The sequence below is a fragment of the Zingiber officinale genome, chromosome 7B (genome assembly GCF_018446385.1).
Source record: "Zingiber officinale cultivar Zhangliang chromosome 7B, Zo_v1.1, whole genome shotgun sequence".
In the NCBI taxonomy this organism is placed as follows: Eukaryota; Viridiplantae; Streptophyta; class Magnoliopsida; order Zingiberales; family Zingiberaceae; genus Zingiber; species Zingiber officinale.
Window position 1 is genome coordinate 51,490,841 of NC_055999.1, and position 9,493 is coordinate 51,500,333.

Here is a 9,493-nt window from a genome sequence, read left to right on the forward strand (position 1 = left end):
TTTCTTTATTTCTTTTCCTTTGCTTTTGTCGCCGAACCCGAGCCAACCCCGCACTCTTTCCTTCTTCTCCCCGACGCCGCCGGGCCCTTCTCCTTCGGTGCCCTAACCGCCGGCCACTCGGCGGTTCTCTCCTCTCTTCTCCCACGCGTGCTTAAGCCAGACCAAGGGAGAAGCCGACTTTCTTCTTCTCTCTGTGCTCTTATCCTCTGTGCAGCGCCGAAGCTTCTTCCTCTTCTCATCTCTTCACCGCGCCTCTCTTCATCTTCTCTTGTGCCCTAGAGAGCAGCGAGCCACCACCGCCGCTCCTCCCTGTTGCACACCGCGAGCCGATTCCCTGTGCCCTATCGCCGGCCTTCTGCCGCGACGCTGACCCCTCTGCCGTCGGCGACGAGCCACCTCTCCTACTCTCTCTGTGCCGGCGACCGAGCTTCCTTTCCTCCCCACGGCAGAGCACTCCGGCAGAGCACCACTCCTCCCCTTACTGTGTTGTGCCTAGTTTAGGTGCGGCCGAGCCTTCCTCTGTGTCCTAGGTTCCGGTTGAGGTAAGTTTGGAATGTTGATTTTTCATCTTCTGTTCTTGATTCGAACAGTGTAAATCGTTTCCAACTAAGGGTGTTTTGTTCTTGAACCTGTTCTGGACAGAATCTGTGCTGTGGATTTTAGCAGCAAAGCTTTAAAATTTCAGCAGCAACGATCCTTGCTTCAGCCCTGAGTAGAGAGTTGACAACCCTACAGCGGTGTTTGGTGTTGAGGTAAGAAGAATGATATCAGATTTGTAGTGATGCAAGTTTGATTTGTAGTTAGAGTTTGTGATTGTTTATCTACCAGTCTTTGTAACTTAGCCAACATTGTTCACTAGCGATCCACAGCATCGGTCATTCTGTTTTGGGCAGGGAACCCCTTCGACTGTGAGCCATCAGCGATCATCTTGGATTTGGGTGAGTTCTTATGATTGGTTTAGATTAAGTTATTGTGATGGACTATGCTTATTGCAAGTCCCAATTTGAATGGATTGGTTAAGAAATGATTATCATGTGTTGGATGGATTTTGGAAGAAAAGGATGAGATTGTTAGATTGGATTTATTGAGATTTTGGCTTGCATTGTCAGATCTACGATAAACCTAAGTGATTGATTGTATATTTATTTCAGGGTTTTGATTTGAGACAAGAGCTCTTAGAAGACATACGATCTATTGGAGGCGGGTACCTCTTGACTTATCTTTTATGATATTGTCTTTGGATATGCATAGTATTTTATAACTACAAGCAATGAACATGTTTGTCTTTGGTATGTCACTGTTGGATATCCATAGCATGTTAGGTTTATCGCCTGTGACGTATCCGCGCTTATATCATGTGATTCATTTCCATGAGTATTGTATTACCATGAGTATCTTAGTTTCTAGAATAAGTGACATACCATGTTTTACTGAGGTTAGGACTAGGTTCTGGATTTTTGGTTTCAGTCAAATGTATCGAGACTGTCTGATACTTAGGTTTTATGCCATGACCGGCTTGTGTACCTCTATTTGTATATCACATATGATTCGTGTACCTAGACTTTGATTCTTTGATCTATGTATATTGTTGGTACATATGTTATGGAAGGGAGATATGTTTAGGATCTAGGTTGTTATACCATAGAGGACCTGTATACCCTAGATCTGTGGATTTGACTCACTGATATTGTGGTACCCATATTATATATATGGATATGGTTATGTTGATCAGTTTATGACTATGCTTAGTGTCATGCATCATGATTGCATGCTGCGCGATTGTCGGCTCCACTATGGTTGAGCACATCGCCAGTTACATGTACTGCACACACCACCACTCATGGATTAGTGGTATATCAGGCAGGTGTGGCGTTTGCTGTTTGGCTCCGTTGGTCATATGACCCAGCGTGGTAGCCGGCAGTCAGTTCTGCTTTGTTCACCGGCATTTAGTGTAGCAACAGTAGCCGTGCAGACGGTGGACTCTGTTGGCTCCGTTGGTCGCGTGGTAGCCGGCGGAGATACCTCCCGTCATCGTACCTGGAGTTGAGAGCATTGAGCTCCCCATTTATGATTTGGGGTCACAGTGACGAGTACTCCGACATCCCGTCCACTGGCCACTCATCGTGAGGCAAGTGACGACGAGTGCACTGTTGTCATAGCCCCTACCCACTGGTCTCGCCATTTGTGTGAGATGACCGACGTGACCAGGACGCATCATTAACATCATATGCATTGATGCATTTATATTCTTATGATTGTGTTTGCTGCATTTGGTTGCTGCATTTTGGTTGGATGCATACTTTTGACCTGCATACAGGATTATTGACACTTTCGGTTTGACGACCCTTTTGTCTGGATAGGAGTTCCTGGTGAGTACAGCTTCCTCAGTTACCTTTCAGTTTTGCATATTCCCTATATATGATTAGGAAGCTGTATTCCATGTTTGTTGCTGTTAGATATATCTTACTACTCATGTCCATTGGTATTCGCTGAGTTGTTGAACTCACCCCCGTTGACACTATTTTTTTTTCAGGTACCAGGTTATTTATGGTGTCGCTTGGAGCATCCTGTCTGCTGGTCCCCACGTCACATCAGAAGACTTATCGGTTCGCGTATGTTTTGTTTGTTTTATGTATCAGTTTGTTTAGCTCTGTACTCTGGTTTTATTTTTGGAGTGTTGACGTTGTTATGTGGTATTTTGTATTTATGTTATTGGTTGTGTAAGTCTAGCCGGCTAGCAGTTTTGTGTTTTGGTTTTGGTACAGCCGAGTGGGCTGCTTTATTTTTAACTGCGTGGTTGTGTCAGCCAGATGCTGAATTTGATATTACTGCGTGGTTGTGTCAGCCAGAGGCTGAATTTGATATTAACTGCGTGGTGTTTGTTTCCTTTTATTGTTATTATTCCAGCCGCATGTGGCTGAGGTATATAGTGCTTGTAGAAAAGTTTCAGATTGTCCGCCGTACAGGGGAGATGTTGCCGAAATTTCTTCGGACAGAGACTCCTCCGGGGCGTGACAGTATGTGGATGACATACTACTCATTGGGAACAACATCCCTTTGCTGCAGTCTGTAAAGACTTGCCTAGGGAATTGTTTCTCAATGAAGGACTTAGGAGAAGTAGCCCGTATTCTATGCATACAGATCTATAGATATAGATCTAAGAGATTGCTTGGCCTAAGTCAGAGTACATATATTGACAAGGTATTACTACAGTTTGCCATGCGGAATTCCAAGAAGGGATTTCTGCCAATGTCACATGGTGTGAGTCTTACGAAGACTCAAAGTCCTTCTTCTAGAAAGGAGAGAGGCCGCATGGATCAGATCCCTTATGCTTCAGCCATAGGATCTATCTTGTATGCATGCTATGTACTCGTCTTGATGTCTCGTATGCTTTGAGCATGACGAGCAGATACCAGTCAGATCCAGGTGAAAGTCACTGGATAGCAAGTCAAGAATATTTTTAAGTACTTGAGAAGACTAAAGAATATTTCTTGATATATGGAGGCGATGATGAGCTAGCTGTAAAGGTTACAGTGATGTCAGCATCCAGACTGACCAGGATAATTATCGATCGCAGTCTGGGTTCGTGTTTTATATAAATGGTGGTGATGTGAGCTGGAAGAGTTCGAAGCAGGACACAGTCGTTGATTCTACAACAGAGGTCGAGTATATTGCTGCATCAGAAGCAGCAAAGGAGGCAGTTTGGATCCGCAAGTTCATTACTGAGCTTGGGGTGGCTCCTAGTATAGCTGACCCTATAGAGCTCTATTGTGACAACAATGGAGCAATTGCACAGGCTAAGGAACCTCGCTCACACCAGCGGACCAAACACATACTACGGCGCTTCCATCTCATTTGAGAGATTGTCGATAGAGGAGATGTGAAGATTTGCATAGTACCCACAGAGGCTAACATCGCTGATCCCTTGACCAAGGCTTTGGCACAGAGAAAACATGATGGTCACACTATGTCATTGGGCCTTAGAGCCTATACTGATTGGCACTAGTGGTAGTGAGAGATTTTTAGTTAGAGCCCTAGAGCCAATCATGAGATGATTGTTGTATGAACTCATTGTATCATATTCTTATGTATATAAAGGCATTTGTTTATGGTTATTATGCTTACTTGTATTGGTGCCAAATAACTAAGTATAATAGCGTCCTTGAGTAGAAGGTTCTTACCTATATCAATCGATTGGTTGAATCGATAGTGAGAAGATAAAGAGAACACTACTCTTAATCATTCCTAGTCAAGTATTAACATTCAGGGACAATGTTAATGCATTGAGACTAGCATGTGGGTCAACTCGATGACTTGATCTCACAAGTCATGGATATAGAGATATCAAGTTGATACATGGGTATGCATTGGAGAATGTATACTGAATGACCCGCCATGAGAAATTATCATGGATCGTTATATGAGTGTCATATACTTTCTCATGTGGCTATTAGTATGACAATTAGTCCTTGGACCTGAAGTCACCATGGTTCCCTACATAAGGAGTTGCATACTTTGCCTTCGTCAAATGTCACCCGTAACTGGGTGGACTATAAAGGCGATTACTGGGTATGTAACAAATTATGCGGAGGGATGTGAGTGATGTAGATGGGATCTATCCCTCCTATATGACGGGAGTGACATCATTATTCTTGATAGAGTGAGACCACGAAGTGCATGGTCATGTCTAAATGAGTCAATATGAGATATTGAGCTCATTTGATTAGAGTAAGTCTACTTGGAGTTCAAGATTTAGATTGATTAGAGGATGGCATGGTCTATGCCTCACTTGATCAATCTAGATGTCAAGGATAGAAGGACAATATCACATATTGTAAAGAGTCACAATTAGTAGTCACAAGGTGATGTTGGATCTCAACATTCTTGTAACTTGGGTAGTAATGATGTGTTGCTAGATACCGCTCATTACTTATGCATCTAAATGGGTTTAGGAGCATTACCAACGTTACAAGAACCTATAGGGTCACACACAAAGGACAATTGATGGGGATTAGGTTCATATGATGAACCAAGAGGATTAGGTTCATGTGATGAACCAAATTGGATTAAGAGTAATCCATGAGTTGGACTCAATTTGATTCATGTATTAAATGAGTCTAATTTAGGCTTGGACTCATTGAGTTAATTTAATTCAATGAATAGAGATTCATTAAATTAAAATTGACTTGAATCAAATGGTTAGATTTGATCAACCATATGAGAGAAGGGGTCAAGTTTGACTTGACTTGAGAAGGAAGATGAAGAGTCAAGTTTAACTTGACATTGACTTGACCAATGCCATGTCATTGTGACTTGGCATAGGGCCGGCCAATGATGATGTGCCACATCATCAAGGCTACTTCATGGTATGCCACCTCATGAAGGAAATCAAGAGCCTTGACTCTTGATATTCCATGGAGGTATTAAATCTCATTGAAGTGGCCGGCCACTATTATGGTGGAATGAATTGATTTTTCATTCAAGGTAACTTCATCTTCTTCCTCCTTGCTTTCTTCTTCTCTCCATCTCCTCCACCTTGGCCGAAACCTCCTTGAGTGCTAGCACACTTAAGAGGTTTTTCTCCACCTAATCGTTCGTGTGGATACACATAGAGGGGTGTTCACTTGACACCCTTGAGATCCGGCAACCTTGGACGAGCGGGATAAGCAAAGGGCATCGCGTCAAAGGTATAAACTGTAACGCCCGCCCTCCCTGCTAACCCTAAGGGACGGGGCTACGATACTCCATGTACAAATTTTTATTTTTAAAACAGCGGAAGACTTAAAATAATTTTCTTAGTTTAATAAAAACTTTTCTTTTGTTTTTCTTTTCATCAAATCCGAACTACACTATCATGGCATCAATAACATGATATCAAAATAAGTAGAAACATAACATCAAGTCACACATACGGTACTACAATTCATGATACCAAAGCATAGTTCTTTAAAAGTTTTTAAAGCAGGTTCTTATTTGGTTGCCTAGCCACTGCCACACACAAATCCTTGCCTCTCCTGCTGCTCCTTTAGCTCATCCAGCTTTTTCCTTTATCTGTGGTACAAGGAAAGTAAGCTATGAGCACTCATGGCTCAGTAAGTTCCTTTCCTACTCACTAAAACCAAAAATCATCACATGATCAAAGAATGTCTCAACATAACATGACCTCAACTAGTCATGGCATAACATATCATACTCTTTAAGCATATCATGCAACATAACAAAATCATAACTAGTCATGGCATATCATCTCTTAAAGCATAGCATGAAACATAACATAATCATATCTAATCATGGCATATCATAGTATCATCATAAGGTGGCATGGCATATCAAGCTCTTAAAGCATAGCATGAAACATAACATAATCATATCTAATCATGGCATATCATAAATCATAGCATCATCACAACATGATCATAAGGTATATGCAATATGATTTTGAAAACATGTATCCGAAAAACATGTGTATGTCTCATGATCTTTAAAACCATTTCTTCTTACATATATATACTTGAACATAATATCAACATAATCAGGGCCCTGGCTTGTACCACACATAGATAAATCACGTAGATATGCGCGCTTCCTAAGTATATCCAAGGTAGCAAGTCTTGAATCATACTAGGAACTAGGTCCGGATCACACAGCCATAGACCTAGGGGCATACTAAGGAGCCCATCCCTTTGTTTTTACTAGCCTGGATCACACAGCCAAAGGCCTAGGGGCTGATTAGGAGCCCACCCTTGGTACAAGCCTTACAAAGTAAAGTAGCATGTATAAAAATGCATCATTTAGTCACATAGCATATCATAGAAGTATGCATCCCTTAGGCATACATTATGTCATAAAAGTATGCATCACTTAGGCATACATCATATCATAAATAGTATTCATCACTTTGGTATACATCATGTCATAAAAAGTATGCATCACTTAGGCATACATCATGTCATAAAAGCATGCATATTTTCACCACATAGCATATCATGAGAGCATGCATATTTTAGGCACATAGCATATCATCAAAGCATGCATATTTCTATCCACATAGCATATCATGAAAGCATGCATATTTTAAGCACATAGCATATCATCAAAGCATGCATATTTCTATCCACATAGCATATCATGAAAGCATGCATATTTTAAGTACATAGCATATCTTCAAAGCATGCATATTTTATATCCACATAGCATATCATAAAAGCATGCATATTTTAAGCACATAGCATATCTTCAAAGTATGCATATTTCTAAGCACATATCATATCATGGAAAGTATAAATCACAAGCATACATGTTTAAGCATAAGGGTGTATCATGTGATTATACTATCATAAGAAACATGGTAACATAGTTAGCTTGGGTTCTAAGCTTCCTAATCCCTTGGGTTCTTATCATGGCCGAACCCCCTAGATCTCAATTTAGGTAAAAACAACCTCCAAGCATGTGGAACCTAAATTATCATCACTTCAATTTCATAGGAAGCATTATAAGCATGATTAACTTAGTTTCTAAGTTCTCCAAGTCCCTAAACTTCATGTGGCCGAACCCTATCAGGTGTGAAACAAGGTCCCAAATGTCATGAAAGCATGGAAACCTTAAACCATATGTATAGCATTTTTTTTTCCAAGTAACATAGTAAGCATATTTGAGCTAGTTCCTAAGTTCTTCAAGCCCTTAACATATGTCATGGCCGAAATTTAACAAGTATTCATTAGGGCCAAAAGCAAGCATACAAGCATGTGAACTTGAACTAACATCATGTATAAATTCATAATAAGGCATCATACAATGGGTATGGCCGAAACTTACCCTAGCCTCATTTTAGGTCATTAAACAACATATAGCATGAGAACTTTGGCTTTCTACTTATCATATTTCATGTAGAGTGACATGAGCATATTTAATTTTTGTTCTAGGGTTTCTAGGGCATCTATCCCTTCATGGCCGAAACATACAATGGTCCATTTAGGTCATGGAAAAATTATACAAGCATGTGACACAATCAACATATTATCATATTTCCAGAAGAAGCATTTTTAACACAATTGGTTTCAATTCTAAGGCCTCTAGGTCATTTAAACCCTACTTGGCCGAGACTCATCAGTGTTTAAATTTGCTTCAAATAGCCTAAAAGCATAGGAAGTCATACAAGTTTCATAGCATGTATAAAGACAAACATAATAAACATACATGTGAATTGTGTCTTAGGCTTCCTAGGTTTCTTCCCTTATACTTTTATTTTTCCTCATGGCCGAAACCTACCAATCTCTAAACTAGGTTTTAAGTGGCCTAAAGCATGGAAAACCTAAGTAAGTTTCATGGCAAAAATTTCTAAAAACATCATATACAAATTTGGTTCATAAACAAGCTAGGACCCTTGTGATCTTACATGTCATATATCATGTAACTAGATTCTCTATACCCTTATTAAGCATGAGAGCATTATACAACTTTCATATCTTAATATCACAGAGGTCTTGAGCATGTTAAAATTTTTTTTAAGCTTTTCTAAGCTATCCATCTTATCATGGCCGAAAATCTTAATGAAGAGTTCATGAATTTCTAGCAATATTCAACATGCAATTCTTTAACAGAACTCTATATTCTATCATATAAGCATGGTTACTAAAATTTAAAAGTCTTCCTAACCCTAAGCTCCTTTCTTGTCCGAAACATATGAGTGGGTTTCTTTTGGTTCCAAGTAACTTTCAAGCAAGAAAAACCAATAAAAGACCCTTAGTAATTCATGGAGGGAATCTTGTACTAGTTTGGTTAAACAATGATTTCCCTAACCTCTTTAAAATATTTTTGGCCGAAATTCTAGGGTTAGGTACTCCTCTGACCAAGCATCATATAGGTATAAAAACATGAAGGAAAACCTTCCTACATAGCATAGAAAAATATCATGAAATGAGGACTTGTTTAAACCTTCCTAGATTTGAAAACTCTTCTTTGGCCGAATTTTTCTTAAATTCTATTCTAGATTTTCTAATCCTCATAAAATCCGAAAAGCACATAAAACGCCTTGTACCACAGGTGAGGGGAAGCTTACATCCTTTTCGCTTGTGGATCTAAGGTGTGGTGATGGAAGAAGTAGCCTCTTCTTCTAGTTCCCTTCCCTTGATTCCCTTCGTAAGTCCTCCTTGTATCTTCCTTAGGAGAAAACCTTGGCTTGGGGCCGAAGATGGAGGAGAGGGGACTGAGGGTTCGGTGAGGGAGAGGGAGGATGAGGAAAATGAGAGAAAATAACATCCTCTCTTTACATTCTCTCTTTTATGTTAAGGGGGAAGAGGTAGCAAAATTGGTTTTTGCTTTCCTTCTCCCTTAGCCCTTTTTTTTCCATTTTCTTTTAATTTATTTATTTATTTGTTCTCATCATTCATGATGAAACAAAGGGGGAATGAATCCCCTTAATGGTCCTCTTCAAGTCACGGCAAAAAGAGAGAGGAAGAGGGAGAGAAAAGAAGGCAAGTTGCCTTTCTCTTGC